An 18216-nucleotide genomic window follows, 5' to 3' on the forward strand; every position below is an offset into this window, starting at 1 on the left:
AGCCAAGCTTTTTGCCCCATATCAAAGAGAGCCCTGTGGCACAAATACGAGATAGGTAAGATCAACATCTTATCAATGTTAACCTTATTATCAGAGATTTTGTCAAACATCTGCAAAGATAAGGTCAACTCCTTATAACAGCTTTTCCGGGTATGGGAGTAACACCAATAAATCAGCAGCTTATAAAAGCCCCTTAGAAAAACAACCACCAAACGGAATCCCTCATATACTCTGATGCGCTCTGAGCACATGAACAAGTCAAAATGCATAGGTGGCAAAGGACAGCCATGCTGTGTACTTCTGGTAATGGCAAATAAATCAGAGGTAAAACCTTTGATGGACACTGCTGCCTTAGTCCCGTTATACAAGGCATTAAAGAGATGCAAGAACCAATGCCCACAGTTTATTTTAAGCAGGAATTGACAGAGATAAGTCCAGTTCACCCTGTCAAACGTTTTCTCAGCATCAATACTGAAAGCTGCAAAAGCTTTAACTGAGTCCTTCCTAAAATGGATAATGTTTAACAACTCCCTCAGGTTATCATACCGATCCCTGCCATAAACAAACCCTGTCAGAGTTTTGTGGACTAGCTTTGGCAGCAAGCTGTGAAATCTCCTTTCACATACTTTCTCCAAGAGCTTAACATCTGCATTTAGCAATGATTGTGGCCGGAAATTAGCGCAATCAGAATGGTCTTTGCCCGGCTTAGGAATCACAGTGACCAGTGCGGACTACATACTATCAGTCACTGCCTCCTCCTGTATAATTTCCACATATAACCGCACCAACAAAGGGGAAAGAACACCACAAAATGTCTTTTAAAACTAGATCGTAAAGCCATCAAGTACTGGACACTTCCCAGAAGACATTGCATCCATAGAATCAGCAACCTCTTAAAGAGAGATATCCGCATTGAGATTGAGCTTATCATGTTCCTCCAGCCCTGGAAGAACAACATGGTCGAGGAACCCAGAATCCCCAGTCTCTGTAATATGCCCATCACCACTATATAGAGAAGCAGAGAACCTCCAAAAAGCCCCACAAATGTCCTCATTCCTCCTCAAGATTGATCCATCCTCATCTGCAATAAACAGCACTTGCTTTCCCTTTCCCTTTCCCTGAATTTAAGCCGGTTGGCCAATAATGTGCCTGATTTATCACCCCACTCCCAAAACTCAGAATCAAGAAATCGCTTAGCACCAAGAATAGAAAACATATTAACAACAGACGGAGAATGATTGTAAACCTCTTCGCAAACATATATGCTTATCCAATTTAGCAAGTTCCTATAGCACTTGTTTCCTATTATGAGACGCAAAACTAATGATTCTACAACATGAATAGGCTTTTAAAGCATCCCAAATCACAGATAGCCTATCAACTAAATTCAAGTTTTCCTGTATAAATTATGAGATCTCTGTCTCAATCTCTTTCAAAAAATCTGGGTGCAACACTAAAGATGCATTCAAATGCCAGTGCATACACGCATTTTACCCACTGGCCAATTTATCCTTGGCCAACTCTAGGTAAGCATGGTCAGAGACCACAACACTGACCACAGAATCACTATGAACCAACCATAAATACCCACACTTATGAAAAGCGTATCAAAGGGTTGGAAAATAATCATAAAATGTTTCTTGTAATGTCTAAAACATTATCAGGATATGTCCTGTATTTACTACTAATATTGTTTTTATGTTATTCTTATGTTGTAATTTATTTGATTAAGCATTTGTAAGGCACTTTATACAACAGAATTGTGTTTCAAAACCCACAAGTCTAAATGGGAAGGGAACAGGGAAAATAAAAACAATGGCAAACAGTAATATACAGTTGTGGTCCTACTTGGCCTTGTGGCATTCGGACATGCAAGTGCATTGTGGAGAGATGCATGGGAAAGGGATGGAATAAGTGCTGGAGGAGGGACAGGGAGGGAAGTGCTAAGGGGAGCCAAGGAGGAGAACCTGCAAGCTAAGTGATAGATACAGTTGACTCTCAAAGTGCGATGTAGAGCCACCAAGAGGGGCCCATATAGCAGTGCAGTGGGGGGGGGGGGGTTCTGGTATTGACTGGGAGGAAGGGCCTGGAATCCTATAAGATTCTTGAGGATCAGGGCACCAGTCACAGCAGCAGTGGGGTGATTAGGAGGGAAGGGAAAGAGGGAAAGAGGTAGAGAAGAGTAGAGTTTTGAGCAGTTTCTGGAACTTAAGGAGGTTGAGCTCAAGTCTGAGTGGTGCAAGGAGGCGGTTCTGAAGGAGTCACCATCCGAGGAGAGAGACCAGACCCCCACTCTCTGCTTGAAGAAGCGGTTGACAGTCAGAGAGTTGGAATTAGAGGAGCCTGGGGCTCTAACAGGGGAGTATTTAGGGAAGGAACGTTGGAGATAGCATGGTCTCAGGCCCCAGAGGACCTTGTGGGTGATGCATAGGATCTTGAATTTGATCCTTGCAGCCACCAGGAGCCAGTGGAGAGATTTTAGGCATGGAGAGATACGGTTTCTGGGCTTGAGACCAAGTATATGTTTTGCAGCCCTCTTCTGGATTAGCTGGAGGGGCGAAGGAAGGAAAGAGCGAGATTGAGAAAGAGTCTGTTGCAGTAGTCTAGCCTGGAGAGGACCAGAGCTCCAGAGACATTGAGCTTCTGGGGGAAGGCGAGAAAAGAGAAAATGCCTCTGAGGAGATGGAGCTGGAAGTGAGACTTCTTGGTAAGGTCCATGATGTGAGGGATGAAGGAGAGAGTGAAGTTGAAGATAACCCTGAGGTTTTTGGCCACACAGGATGGTGGGTGTAGAGGGCTCAAAGCAGGTGTCCAGGGGGTTGGAGGAAAAGACGCACAGGTATCCCGATGAGGAGGATCTCTTTTTTACTGGCATTGAGACAGAGATTATTCACTGCACACCATGCCTGAATGGCGGGCAGACAGTTGGGGCTGAGAGATGAGGAAGAGGGGGAAGTAGAGGGAAGTTGGAGGGAAAGCTGTGTGTCATCTGCATAACACTGGAAATGAGCAGAGAAGGAGGATATCAAGTGAGCAAGAGGGGTGAGATAGATATTGAAGAGCCATGGCGATAGGGTAGAACCCTGGATGATGCCACAGGTAGAGAGGGTGGTAGTAGAGGAGAAAGGGCCGAGTTGCAGTTGGGAAGGGTGGTCAGTGAAGAAGGAGGTCAGCCAATCCAGCGCCTGGTCAGTGATGTCGACGGTGTCACAGAGTCCTTTAATGATGATGGAATGTTTGACAGTTTCAAAGACAGAGGAGACATTGAGGAGAATGAAAACAGCAGCAGAGTAGGAGTCAAGATTAGCAAGCATGGTTTCTCTGATGTTCAGGAGAGCAGTTTCCATGCTTATGGATGCCCGGAATCCAGATTGATGGTCATGAAGGCAACCAAAAAGATCAGTGTCGAGGGTCAGTTGGGGAGGTCCAACATTTCCAAGAGTTTACCCATTAAGGGGGTAGTAGAGATAGGGCGATAGTTATCCAGGCAGCAGGGGTCAGCGGACAGCTTTGTTAGGAGAGGGTGCACAAGGGAGTGCTTGAGGGATAGAGGGAAAGGGTCAGTGGCAAAGGAATGGTTACAGATGTCAGCAAGAGCCGGGGCCAGAGAGGAAATCTTGTCCTTAAAGTTTCTGGAGGTGTTGGGGAGCACCTGTTTAGAAGAGGCCTTCATAGAGCGGACCATTTTAGAGAATTTATCCAGTGCTATGGGCAGGAGGGAGGAGAGTGAGGGGGTGTCAGGAGGGGGGCCAAGGGAGGCAGGGGAGCAGGTGTGGGAGAGGAGATGGGGGCAGAGGAGAGTGAGGACTGGATGTTCTAAATTTTTGATGTGAAGTGGGAGGCCAAGGCAGTGCAGAGAGCCTGGGAAGGAAGGACATAGGTGGAAAATGCAAGTGCATTGGAGACTTTTTTACAGATTTTGAAATGTTTGGGTGTGTTCTTAGTGGCTCCAGAGATATGGGCTTGGATGTGGGCCCGCGTCTTGGAGCATATAGAGAAGCAGGAGGGAGTAGAGTGAGGTGGGTAGTAGGAGGGGGGCCAAGGGAGGCAAAGGAGCAGGCGTGGGAGAGGACATGGGGCAGAGGAGAGTGAGGACAGGATGTGCTTGGAAACACTTGCCTTGTGTATAGGTGCTATCAAATAAACATTACCATACCATACCATGTCCTGAGTTTTTGATGTGAATTGGGAGGCCAAGGCAGTGCAGAGAGCCTGGGAACGAAGTGGAGAGGTGGAGAATGCAAGTGAATTGGAGAGTTCCTTGCAGATTTAGAAAGGTTTGGGTGTGTTGTTAGTGGCTCCAGAGATGTTGGCTTGAATGTGGGTCCATGTCTTGGAGTGGATAGAGAAGCAATATTGCCTTTTGAGAAGGACAAGCCCATGGTCTGCCACTTCCGTTCTGCAGCTCTGCACTTGCATTCAATGATGCCAGATCAGAGTCATACCAGTTGTTGTTCTTGGTGGCAGGTATTAGGTGGATCCTCATGGTAGGGGCAAGGATGTCAAGGGTTCTAGAGATGGCAAGATGCAGGTTAGCAAGGACAGAATTAGAGGGAGAGTCATGTATTATCTTGTTGTTAATACATGTAACATATGTTTGATCATATCATTATTAAATTAACATTACAAATGATACTAACCAAACACATAATATCTTTGTATGTCAGAATATAAGCTTAATGGGATTTAAAAAAATAAAGAAATTGTTTTGATTTATTAGAATTTAAAAAAAAGATTTGTATGCAAATGTATGCATTTGATTTTTTAGGAGAATAGAATGATGAGAAGTGTAATACATATGTAAATTCTTCTATCACATGTTCATACTATGTTATTTGTTGTCTAGTGAAACAAAAAAGAGAAGATGTATTTCAATTTGTATGACCTGTAAATTTAGATACCTGTCCCTACAAAATACTCTTAACTGTCCTCAGTATGGGTACCTTACCCTAGTCAGGGTTGGTATATGATGTAATTTATACTTTGTAATTTAAATTGCATTTCATTGTTTAGGCGTGTGGAGTAGATACTGCATAGTCCGAAGAAAGGATTAGGGAAGAAGGTTGCACATTTTTCACATCAACAAACATCAGTCAATAGTGTCAGAGGTGTTTAGATAATAACAAACTATATAAAATAAACGTTCTTATTGGGTCCCCTTGCCCCCTGTGCAAGCACATCTCCCAGACCCGCCACCTCCACAAAAGCTTATTTTTAAAGATGGTGGCAGCCTTGTGAGTGTGCCACATTTTGGGTTGGCATATAGGGACAAATTAATGCATCATTCTTACAGGCACTGCCTGCCATGTTGCCAGATGATCATCAGTAGAGAGGAACAGAACCCCATGGCAGATGACACTGAATATTGGCCATGCTGCCAACGCCAACCAAGAAACAGAAAACACATCCTCTACAAGTATTTGTTCTGCCACAGAATGTGCAGTACTTTCAGCCACTGAAGGTAATCACTTCCTGCCTACCAAAAATTATAAGATTGTTTCCCCTGCAACTCTCTTGCTTACAAGGAATGTTCGGATTTGTTTATTCACACCATTGCAACTTGTGATAAGTATGTGTATGGCCCCTAAAAACGGGGCACTCACTTACAGCCACTGAAAATGTTCGCCTTTTGGCTCCCAGGAAATATAAGAATTCCGCTCTTAAAATATTATTTGGTCTATCCACTAAATATGGAACAGTCACTTACGGCCACTGAATACAATCTCCTCCTGTCTAATTAGAATTACAAGTCCTATTCTCAGCATCTAGTCTTTCATCTGGCTACTAAAAGATAATTCACTCATTAAAGACACAGACTATAATCTCTTCCTGTCTACCTTTTGCTGGGCAGACAGATCAATCACAAAAGACCTTCCTTTGCAACAGGAAGAGGCTTTATAACAATGGGTTGACTCAGACCTTCACCCTCCTCAGATTGATAAAGCTAAAAGAATTAAGTATGGTGAAAACCATTGTTCTAGCACTTGGTAAGTAGAAGATTCCAGTAATAAGCACTAAATAAATCATTATAGTTAGTGTAATTACATTTAAGACATTTAGGGCCTAATTCACAAAGCGTTTTCCAATTAGGTTTTGGCATTATGAAACGCTTCTGTGAATTTGGCCCTTACTCTGCAACTAGTATTTGGTCTGTTTACTAAAAGACATTACGAGGTGGGCGGTAAGGGATTACCGGCACCGGTAAGGGCATCGGTGCCGGTAATCCCTTACCACCCTATTACGAGTTCCCTTTGCGGGTCCTCCCTTAACGCCTGGTTTTACCAGGCGTTGAGGACGGGACCCGCAAAGGGACTCCAGAGCTAATAACCGTACCGCAATTTGCAGTACCGTTATTAGCGCCTTCCCCATTCCCATTGTGCCCTATGGGGGCTCAAATGGGAATGGGGAATGGCTCTGGTGAATGGGGAATTACCGGTCCCGCCGACCTTGGAATGGACCGATAATTGCTCCATTCACCAGGGCGGAGTCGGAAGGGTTTTGGAGGCAGCCATGGCACTAATAGCGCCATGGCTAGCTCCAACCTCGTAATGAGGCCCAAAGTACTTAGTTACAGACAAAGAAAGTACTCGCTTGACTCCTAAGAATTCTAGGATTTGTCATTCACACCTTCACAAGCAAATATTTGGCATGACTTCTAAAAAATAGTTCACTGATTTATAGCCCATTGATGTACTCTAATGACCTGCATTTCTCCAAATAATTCTAAGGCTCTGACTTCCTTCTGTGTATTTGGAACAGACATGCCAGAAATGTGTTTTATTCTTTCAGGTGTCAATCTTCTCCCCTCCTTTGACAGGAGGTAGCCTAAATAGGCGACCTCCTGACAACAATATTGAAATTTTTTGAGCGAAGCTTTATGACCATTTTTAGCTAAATGAACAAGCAACAGTACAGTGCCTTCTTTACAAGGACTCTCAGAGTCTGCAGCCAAAAGCAAATCATCAACATATTGAAGCAGCATACAAGCAGGTGGCAATTCAAGGGTGTCGAGCTGCTCTTTCAAAGCTCTACTATAAATGCTTGGACTTTCAGTATACCCTTGAGGTGCCCTGGTAAATGTAAATGAGCGTCCCCCCAAGGTGAACGCAAACAAATATCTACTTTCCTTATGTATAGGAATGCTAAAGAAAGTGTTTTTTAAATCCACAACGCTGAAGTGCATAGCCGTAGCAGGGATCATTGTCAATATCGTCGTCACATCAGGCACGATTGGAAATTGTGGGGCAACAACTCTGTTAATAGCACGAAGATCAATTACGAACCGGTATGGAATTGCATTGTCGCCTTTCTTATATACAGGCAAGATCGGACTGTTACACAAACTACCTTTAATCTCCTCGATCACCCCACGATGCACAAAATCGGAGACAATGCATTTCAAAGCACGCTCGCCCTCAACTGATATTTTATACTGCGGAATGCGTGGTAGTTTCACTCCATGTTTCAAAACTATTTTAACAGGCTCAATCTGTAATACCCCGACATCATTGTCGTCAACCGCCCATAAACATTCCGGGACAATGCTAAACTCAGGAGGTAAAGGTCGAATCAGAAACTGAGAATTAGGAAGTTGCTTTGGTGAAACCGTCAGCCGCACTCCATCAGAGGAACAATGAATTACTGCATTCAATTTCTTTAACAAATTCAACCCCAGCAAATTCTCTCTGCAGTTCGAAGTGAGAAGAAAAGGGCAATGGTCCGTAAAGGGACCCAAAGAAACAGACACCGGTGAAGAAACCGGACAGACAATTGGTATACCAGAAAACCCTACGGAAACATTTGTTTGCCCTGACAGTGGAATGTTTGGAACCCGGGAATGATCAATGGAGCACTTCTGCGCTCCAGTGTCTATCAAAAACTGGTGTTTCCTATTCCCTACTAATAATTCAACGTAGGGGCCTTTCTGATTAACGGGAATAGGTGAAGGTTCCAAACCCTGCTTCGGGCAGTCCTAATGAAATAGAGCCTTGTCAGAAGGAAGCTCTTCAGAAAGGTAGGCAGCAGAAGGGTGATCCAAAATGTTCCTCGAGTCCACACTCGAGGTCTGATTTTCCCGCGAAAAAGGTTGCTGAGGATCTTGTAAAAACTGACCTCTATCAGGGCCCCCTGCTCCAGGGCGGCCCCTAGGTCGGCTACCCATACCCCCAAACGCACTATTTGACCTTTGTCGAAGGACGGGGCACTGTGCTCGCCAATCACCTTCCTGGCGGCAATAAGCACATTGATTAATATTCACAGGACCCAAAGGAGCATTTCCTTGTGGGACATACTGACCTCTGGTCTGTGTCATGCCTCCTCTGGGGTTTCTAACAATTTATTGTAATAATACTTTGGTTTTCAAATCTCCTTTCCTCTTTTCAATTTTGTCCTTCTCATTATTAACACGGTTCTCATAATACTGAGCCATGTGCAAAACCTCAGATTGAGATTTTGCCTGCCAAGCGCTCTCAGAGGACATAATCTGTGACTGGATGTCAGGCAACAATCCACGTACAAATTTGTCCACAAACAACCTTTTACCAGACTCTGTACCCAAATCCTGTCCACTGAAGTCAGAAAATACCTGCTCAAATCTGTTAAAGAATTCGGTGGCGCCTTCAGTTTTTCCTTGAACACAGGCCGTAAACTTGTCCTAAATAATTCTTTTCTCTGGGATTATAGTTTTTAATTTTGCGACAATTCTATCAGGCAAAGTAAGTATTACCTGTGGTGGTTTCTCACCTGCTGGTCTTTCCCCATCACTCCTAATCATATTAGCCCACGTATCTCCCAACCCTGGCACATCGTCTATTGTCCGAACCTGCTTCCATACATCTGCGGGTAGAAGTACAGGAAATAGCAAGTCAATATCACTTAAGGTGAACAAAGAGGACTGCAAGACGGACTCTATTTCTTTGTAAAACCCCGTCGGGTTTTTCCTGATATCGGGAACTGATTGTCTAATAGTGTTCACTTCCTGTCGTGAAAACGGGACGTGAACGAATTGTGATACCTAATGTGCAGGGATATCCACAGCGGTGGCACCAGTCCCAGCGTTGGCGGGGATCTCAATTTTTGGGACAAAGTTCGGAGGAACCTCTCTCGTAGGCAACTGAGATATAGGTACCTCCGGCCGCTTACTAAGCAACAGAGTCAGGTCGAGCGCTAAGGCAGCTGAAGAAGTGTCGGGAGAAAAAGCCCTTTTACAAATCCCCAATAATTCTATGGGGCAACTAACCTTCTTTCTTACACATTCTTCTTGCAGGTACTGTACCATTACCTGAATTATCTTTCTTTGCAATTCTACTGTATACTGACTATACATGTCATATACTTCATCTGGTGGAATCGATGAATCCGAGATCCATCGGATCGCATCTTTGGTACAAATTCGTACTTCCTCAGGTGCCGATCTACGACACGGAAGGAACCGTTTCTGTACATACATACTATCGTCTTCGTCATCCTCATCTCGTGACTTTTCAAAGTCCTTCCTATACTCAAACAATTTTTCAACATGTCCATATACTTTCTGCTCTGTGTCCCTCGAAAGTGCCAAAGCATTTAGATCTCTTACCCCTTGTGGAAGATCCGAATTTTGTAATCTACCCCACATCACACATAAATGGGTCCCCAAACCTTCGATAAAAACATTTTTCTCGGGAAAACTGTTCAAATTAGATAATGTGGAAAAAACATTAACTTGACCACCTTTCTCCATACAGTGCTTAGCCCATGCAAACAATTCCTGTTTCTTATCTGCAGAAACAGTATTACGAGTGACAATCTTTGATCCTGCACCTTGATCAACTTTAGTCAATACGGGGCCACTCGGGAGCGGAGGTGCAGGTAAATTTAATAAAGGTACAACTATCGGCGCAGAAGGAAGGGGCGGTGCGATAGGTGGAGGAACAACAACTAGAGGAATAGGAACAATGGGTTGTACAGGGGGAACAGGAATAACAGCAGGAACAACAGCAGGAATGGGCAGAGCGCCCAAAATAGGATCATATGGAGGTGGCACAGAGGCACCAGGCCTGCGTTCGTTTAACAATTTTTCAATAAATTCTTCGGAAACATGGAAATCTTTAGAGGGGTACATTTTCTGCATTCCAAGTGAAAAATCCCTATCCATATTTTTAACTGATTCTGAATGTTTTTCTTTATCATATAACAACGCTTTTTCAGCATTTGTTTTATGACGGCGTGCATGTTTATCCCTACTTTTAAGCTGCTGTAACGCTTCTTTTTTCCAATTCTGTAAAACATCAAAGACTGCAGGTCTAGCCTTCTTTTTTAGCAAGACTGATTCTAAGTATTCAATACGGGGGATCTCAAAACTGCCGTTGATTGGCCACTGAAATTCGGAGGCATGTCTGCTCTGTCTGTGCCAAATATCAGTAAATACTATACTACCAATGCCATACTTACAGTACATAGTACATGCCGGCGACCCCTCCTGTGGTGCCGGGCAGCTAAATTCCAAAGATTGTCGATCGCTGCGGAACAGAGCCCTAAAGCAGCTAGACAATTTCCCAGGCATTTCGCAAAATATTGGTGTTACCTGGTCAATAATTGTGTCTGCAGATACAATACGCCAAATTCAAATTGTCAGGGTTAAATTAAGAGCCGGGTCACGACTGCACCTGACCAAACCTAAGGAGGACCGTACGGTTTATCAAAGAACTTACCTAACGAATGTTACCTTGTGTTTGGTGGTTTCGACAAATCTGCCCGCCTCAAAAATGGACCCTCGTCAAGATGCCGTGTCAGACCACATGACTATCGTCCAAGGATCGGATCGTGCAGCGCTGCCGAGGTATCGCGTCTCGTTCGGTCGGGCCCGCAGAATCACACCGTCCGATCCCGGTTCGATAGTCTGCGTCAACCTTCAATGATCCGGCATCAATCTTGAGGGTCCCTGTTCGGGCGCCAACTGTGAAAACATAAAAATTGATATGAGGCTGGGAAGCCCAAAGGAAACACACCAACACAGGTTACAAAGGACATACAGAGTGCTTTAGTTAAAAGCTACAACAGTTACCAAAGTCAATTGACAAACGGATAGCTATTCGGCTCTCAGAGTATCGTAACAAACTTCAACGAGGGTTTGATGCATTAGTAGAGAGACCGTACATTGGAATACTTGGGCTTTTATATCCTTTATCCAGCCCTTGGCCAACCCCCTCGCGGGTTAACCATTCTCGGGACAAGGCCTAGGGTTCCTTGCCAGGTCAATCCCATAATGTATGCATTTTGATAAGTTCCGCTGATACAGTTGTTCATTTACGCATAGGTCAGGGATAGGACAAGGTCTCAGTCCGCGACCCCGACAAGTGGCCTGCAGGCATATTAATTATTCATGTGTGCGAAGGTCACAACGGCCAGAATCTCACTCAGAATGTCAGTCGGCCTCCATTTTGATGTTCAGGGTGACTTCCACATTACAAGAGAACCTAAAAATGGCGGCTAAATCCAAGATGGCGACTTACAAAACTTTTCGTTAAGGTCAAGACCTTGCCGCGGAGTCTATTTACATGATATTTTAGACAACTTGGCGTAGGCCAATACACATTCAAATGCTGCAATAGGAGGCATAATATCATTTCAATTCCAACAGCTCTCTCAGTTAAATCCTTTTTTAATGTTATTCCTGTGCCTCAACTGAATCCTATTTTAATTTTCTATGCCTCCCTCAGCTCAATCCTGTTCATGTTCTACCTCCCCTCCAATCAAAGCCTCTGTCCCTCTAACTGACAAGCCTGGTCCTGAAATCGAATCATGCATGCCTTTATTATATACACCTTGTTTTTCCAGAACCACCTGAACTGATTCTTCCAAATCACTGGTAATGTTTATAATACCAGGATTGGTCAAAGATGCCCTATAGTCAGGTTTTTAGAATCGTGTACGAATAGTTTGGATATGGATTGTTCAGCACTGTGGTTGGAGGGATTCAATACAGTTCAGGTATGCCATCCTGAGTAAACAGTACAACCATTGCATTGTGTTGCAACGGGTGGGGGCGGAGGGGGGACCAATCAGCACTTGAAAGTGGATGCACATTTGGAGAGCAGCCTTGTGATCTTGGCCAAAGTGTACATTCTGCAATGGCATTCTCTAATATGAAAGTGGCTATACAATAATATACAGGCACTTTTCTGGATACCTGCTCAACCACACCCACCACTGCAAAGTGGCAGGTTGCAATATTGTATCGACATTCACTCTGTAACTTAAAAGATCTCACAGCTTACCCTAGCCGTACCTACAACCACTCTGCTTTCTGTAAAATTGCAAAAGCATTACCAGTCATTTCAATTGTTGCTCATATCACACCAGTGTTGTATCTAACCAGTATTATGTAGTGTTTTGACTGTTTCTTTGACTCAGAAAATGTTAAAATGTAAATAACATGTAATACACACGATAAAGTGAAGAATTGAGCAATGCACACTTTAAAATGTCTATTCTTTCTAGATTGTCAAGAAAGTGTTCATGGCAAAATAAGCCCTTTCAGTCGTATCTTGGACAGTGTGGCACTCCGTAGAAGGCCATACACACAAAGAGTGTGCTTTTGTTGGGATTGTTCACTAAACAGGCCCTGCAGATGGATAACAAATTGTTGTGTGTGCATAACAGTATTTCTGAACAAATTCAAAGTTACGGTGATCATTTATACCGTAACAACTGTCCTCGTCCACACAACTCTCTCCACTCCACCGATTGTAATCCATCCTATATGAAAATATGATTTACGGAAAGAAAATAGTAGAGTCTGATCCAAGCAACACAGACTCATGGATATGCAAATGAGACCTGGCTGATTTCTGGAGCATGCGCAATAGGTGCTAGTGAGATAAGTGGTCTAGCAAAAAGGGAGCTGAACAAGTGCCTGACATTATTAAATGGACTCATTGGAAATTTTGCTCAAGGGAAAATATACAATAATTAGCGATATGGGACCCACTCCAGGACTATGTGAGGGAGCGGGAGAACCAATACTTTAAACCCCGGGCTCTTAGAAACATCCATATCAGATAAAGGCAGCAGAAGATATGGCGAGGGGCTACCTCTTGGAACTGTTCTGGTTACAACCATGGTTTTGATTGGTTCAATTAATAAAAGGAAGGAGGGGCGGATGGGGGAGAAAGGGGGTAGGGATGGGGAAAAGTATGAAGACAATACTATACTCTACAAGAAAGTTCAAGGGAGTTGAATAAAAGGTTCATGTTGATAACAGTGTTCTTAATATATGTTGTGACGAAAGCTCAACTATTGTCTTAAGTTAAAAAATGAAAATAAAGTTGCTTAAAAAAAAAACAATGGGTCTGGCTTAGAAAATGTAAAGGGTAAGATATGTTGTGCCCTGGGGGCTTTACACAATAATCGTAGCGTCATCATCTACAAATACATATTGGCTTGGACAGTGCTTTATTTCCATAGTGTTCCTCGTTCAAAGCGGAGTCCTTAAACACCCTGTAGACCGTCTACTTCTGGATTTTGGTGGTGCTCCTTAGAATATTGATGGGCATCCTATTGAACCTGCGGTCTCATGATTTGACTGTGCTTTTGTCCAGGTACAAAATAAGTGTTGATCGCCCGTGAGCAGGTTCCTGAACTAGTCTCACAAGTGCTTACTAATGTCCTAGTAGTCTCTGTTGTAACTACATGTAAATATGTATCAGATATGCTAATAACAGAGCACGCTATAAAGAGATCATATATGCATTGGAAGCTATTGTATTACCTTTACCACGTTATGATATGTTTTAATAGTACAGGCAGCAAACATGCAAAGCACTTTTTTCTGCAGACATCAGAAGCCAGCCGAAGAAATGCTGTCTTTGTTTATTTACTAAGCACGGTAGCCATCATTAAATGAATGCACATTTTTTATTATTCAGTACTTTGCCATCTTTTGGTCAGGGCTTAGATGATTATGTATTCTTCTTGAACAGTAAATAGTTACATCCATTTAATTAGACACTTTTTATCTGGATATAGGCATGTACTCCTGTTGAAAATAAATATTTAGATACATTTAACTAGACAATAATTAAACAAATTGAAAATGTCTGAATGTTGAAACAAAATAGAGAATCAAACTCGTATGCTGCTAGTTAGTTATAATATTTATTTTATATCAAATAACAAAACAGTAACGTCAATGCTCCTTTCCTGGAAGATGTGCCCTTTCTGAAGCAGTAAACGTGTGGCATCAATAATCGGTTCACATAAACGTTGAAGATAAACTAGAGCTCTAAATACGAAGGATGCAACAGTATGGTGGATACAGATATGTGTATAATAGCACTGCTCTATAAGACAAAGAATATTTTCTGGAGCAAAAATGTAAGATTTTCAGCTAATTTGCATACCCACAAGACATTCCTCAGTGATTCTGAACTGGAGGTGTACTTCAAATAATGGATGCTTAGTGGCACTGTGCCATGATTGGAGTTTTTGTTGACATGGCCTATTCTACTCCAAAGTTTCAAGTATAAGGCATTTTTGAAACCCACTAAAAGATGTATGGCTAGGTGGTGAGACACAGGAGATAACCTTTTTTGTCCCCAAATGCCATCCCTCTTGAAATGACTTATCCAACACACAAATGTCCTCATAGTGAATTGTAACATAATTAAATCCAACAACATTTATTTATTTATTTATAAATATCACAAGAAAAGCAATGCATTTTTTGGCACAAAAGCGCTTACAAAATGTACTATTGATAACACAGCGGAGGACACTGGTGCTTTACAATTGGGTGAGAGAATGTGACTTGAAGACCAGATGTTGCAGCGGAAGGTGGAAACATACTCCAGGGATGAGGACAGAGCAGAATGACATAGGAAAGGGATAGTGGAGGGAGTGCTCAATTAAGGGCGGAGGGATGACAGAAAAGTGCTGTATTGTTGTCCATAAATGGTAGGGAGTGAGTCAAACAGAGGATGCAGTAGCATAGAGTGCAAAGAAACAGGTTCTTCAGAAAGACGCAGAGCTTTCACGTTGGATTTAAATAGTGATACAGTTTGAGTAGTACATCTAGGGAGAGGGAGAACATTCCAGAGTAGGGGAGCGAGGAGAGAGAGAGTGGAAAGGAGAGGGTCCACAGGGGGCCCGATTGGTGGTAAGGAGGTGAGCTGAGGATGATTGCAATTAGCAAGCAGCAGAGTAGGGAGTGAGATGAATGGATAAGTAGGGGGGGCGAGTCCATGGATAGTTTTGAACATGATGAGAAGAAGCTTATACATATCCCTTTTCATAGATGATCAGGAAATCTGGCAACAGGCAGTGGATGTAGAGGTAAAGCTAGAAAGTATGTAGAGTGTGGGCCGCAAAGTTGAGGACTTTGTCCTAAGGTGAAAAAGCATAGTTGGGAAGGCCATAGTGAAGACTAGCACAGTAGTCAGGTCTAGAAAGGGCAAAGAAGGAGATTTGCTGTTTAATAGTATTGAAAGGAAGAAGCTGACCGATTTTTCTGATATTGAAGATTTTGTGTCTGGCTGCAGTGGCAGATTTGGAGATGAAGGGTGAGAAGTTGTGTGATGGGTGGAAGATGACACCAAGTTGACGAGCGGAAGCAGAGTAAGTAAGGTAGTTAGAAGAAAAAAGTAGAAGAGGGGGTGAGGAAGAGCTAGCCTGTTTGGCTGGGAAGTCGAGAAATGCAGTTTTAGTGGAGTTGAGCATGAGCAAGTGAGGCACCATCGATGGTGCTGTGACAGTTTGACATTTTTGACAACAGCTCAGCGGATAAGGTGTGAAAGCAGAAGTAGATCTCATAACCGTCAGTGAAGATTTGATAGGAGAAGCAGGAAGAGGAGATAAGGGTACAAAGAAACTGAAGTATAGAGAGTGAAGAGAAGTGGACCAAGAACAGACCTATGGGGACTCCAATAGTAAAGTGGGTGAGGGGGGAGGTAACGCTGTTCTAAGACACCTGAAAGTGTCTGGGGGAAGGTATGAAGCAAACCAAGTGAGGGTATTATCTCTGATGCCAATGAGAGGTAATGTAGAGAGACTGTCAGAATGGTGAACAGTATCGAAGGCATCAGAGAGTTTGAGAAGAATATGAACAGATGAAATGTTTGCATAACAAGTGGAAGAGATGAAGTTGCTGACATTGAGGAAAGCTGTCTCAGTAGAATGCAGGGGACAGAAGCCAGATTGAAGATGGTCCCAGAGGTTGTATCAAGGAACACAGTGGGCCTCATTACGAGTTTGGAGGTAGCCATGCCGTTTTTATCGGCATGGCTACCCCCAAACCGGGTACCTGGTCCGGGTTCCAGAAATAGGGAATTACCGGGCCCCTACAGGGCTCAATGGGAATGGGGAGGATGCTAACAACGGGCCAGTTAATGATCGGACCTGTTGTAAGCATCCTGGTCTGCTAGCTGTTCCCTCTGTGCACGTCTGGCCAGGCGTCCAGAGTGGGACCCGCTGCAGACCTCGTAATGTGGCAGCCCATAATGAACTGTGGCGGTCCCTTACCAGCACCGCTCATTCCGTAGCAGCCCTTGTTGTAATGAGGCCCAGTGAGTTGAGATTGAATACTACTCGCTCTAGGATTTTGGAATACTGTGGTAGACGAGAGATAGGGCCAAGCTTGGCTGGACAGTTTGAATCTAGACCGGGTTTCTTAAGGAGAGGGTTGACAGTAGCTGTCTATAGAATGAAGGAAAAGCTGCATTGTTAAGAGAGGAGTTGAAGAGGGCAGCAAGATGTGAAGCAACAGCAGGAGCTATGTGCTTCACAATGTGCTGTGACATTGCGTCAGTGGGGGCACAGGATGGGTTAGCCTTCAGGAGTAGGGCAAGAATCTCATCAGGTTTATTTGGGGCAAAGGAAGACATAGTAGCAGGAGAGGAAGGCAGGAGTGGTGGAAAAAAGTGATCAGGAGGAAGGGATAGAAGGTAAGTAGTGATGGTATTGTGAATGGTAGAAATTTAAGAGGCAAAGTAGAGAGCAAGATAATTTGCAGAACAAGTAGAGGTGAAAGAGGTGGGTTTAGGATCTGAGAGAATTCCATTGAGAAATGAAAGAGGGATGGAAGTCACGTTCGGCAGCATCAAGAGAAGAGGAGTAGTTTTGAAGAGCATTTAGGTAGAGTTGAGGATCAGAGGAGTGTCTTGACCTTTGCGAAGTGTAAAGCTTTTTCTGCATTGTTGTTTTTCGTGGTGCAGATGAGAGGTGTAATCCAGTGCCATGAATAGCAGGATTTAGGAGTGAGTGTAGTAAGAGGGGAATGAGAGGAGAAGGGAGCATAAAGAGTAGTGTTTAAGTTAGTGAATGATTCTTCAGTGGGTGGAAAGGTGAGTTCAGCATCGGAGAAGAGAGAGTAGTGTAGGCCAGAGAGGTAGTCAGGGAGTTTGGAGGAGGGAAACATGCGCTTACTAATAGTTCTAGTAAATGGAGAGAGTGAGGAAGAAGCAGGAGTGGAGATTGAGGCAAAGGTGATAGAGTGATCAAAGGGAGAAGGAGTGGTGGAGATATTAGAGTTGGAGAGTTGAAAAGAGATGAGAATAAGGGCAATGGAGTTTGCATTTGAATGGGTGGGCAGATAGTGCACAGAAGAGAGAGTGGTTAAGTAGATGGGAGTTAAAGTCAGCAGATAGAGCAGCAGAGAGAGAGAAGGATGAAGTCATCAATGACAATGAGGGGTGGGAGAGAGCCAATTAGTTGGGAGATGTTATCAAAGAATTGACCAGCTGGCCAGTAGAAAGAGATAATATGACTTCCATAAGGGGAGTGCTTGTGGAGATAGTGTATTCGAATGAGGGAGAATTAGCAGGAGATAGGGGAGTAGTAGAGATAGGAAGACTATGGATAAAAACAGCCCTACACCACCACTGCTGCCAGTGGGACAAGCACAGTGTATGAAGAGGTAGGCAAGGTCATCCCACCCCTCCTCATTCAGTGCCTTTTTCGTTCAATATTGTTAAACTTTTTGGCATTTTTCTCTCCTCTTCGAAGTTTCAAAGTAGCCCTTTTTCATTGCTTGGCTCTAGACCCTTTCTCTAGGTCCCTCCCTATATTCAGCATACCCGCTTGTGGGTCAGTTACATGGAATATCCATTTCCAGATTAACTGCTGCACTGCTGATTAAACATGTATTACCTTTTCCCAGGTAGTGGTTTCTTGTATATCCTGGGAGCAGTGCACACCTTGCCAGTTTTACTCCAATCTTCTTCTTCTTTTGGCTTCACCCAT

This window comes from Ambystoma mexicanum, chromosome 2q, assembly GCF_040938575.1.
Source record: "Ambystoma mexicanum isolate Mex_15411 chromosome 2q, UKY_AmexF1_1, whole genome shotgun sequence".
In the NCBI taxonomy this organism is placed as follows: Eukaryota; Metazoa; Chordata; class Amphibia; order Caudata; family Ambystomatidae; genus Ambystoma; species Ambystoma mexicanum.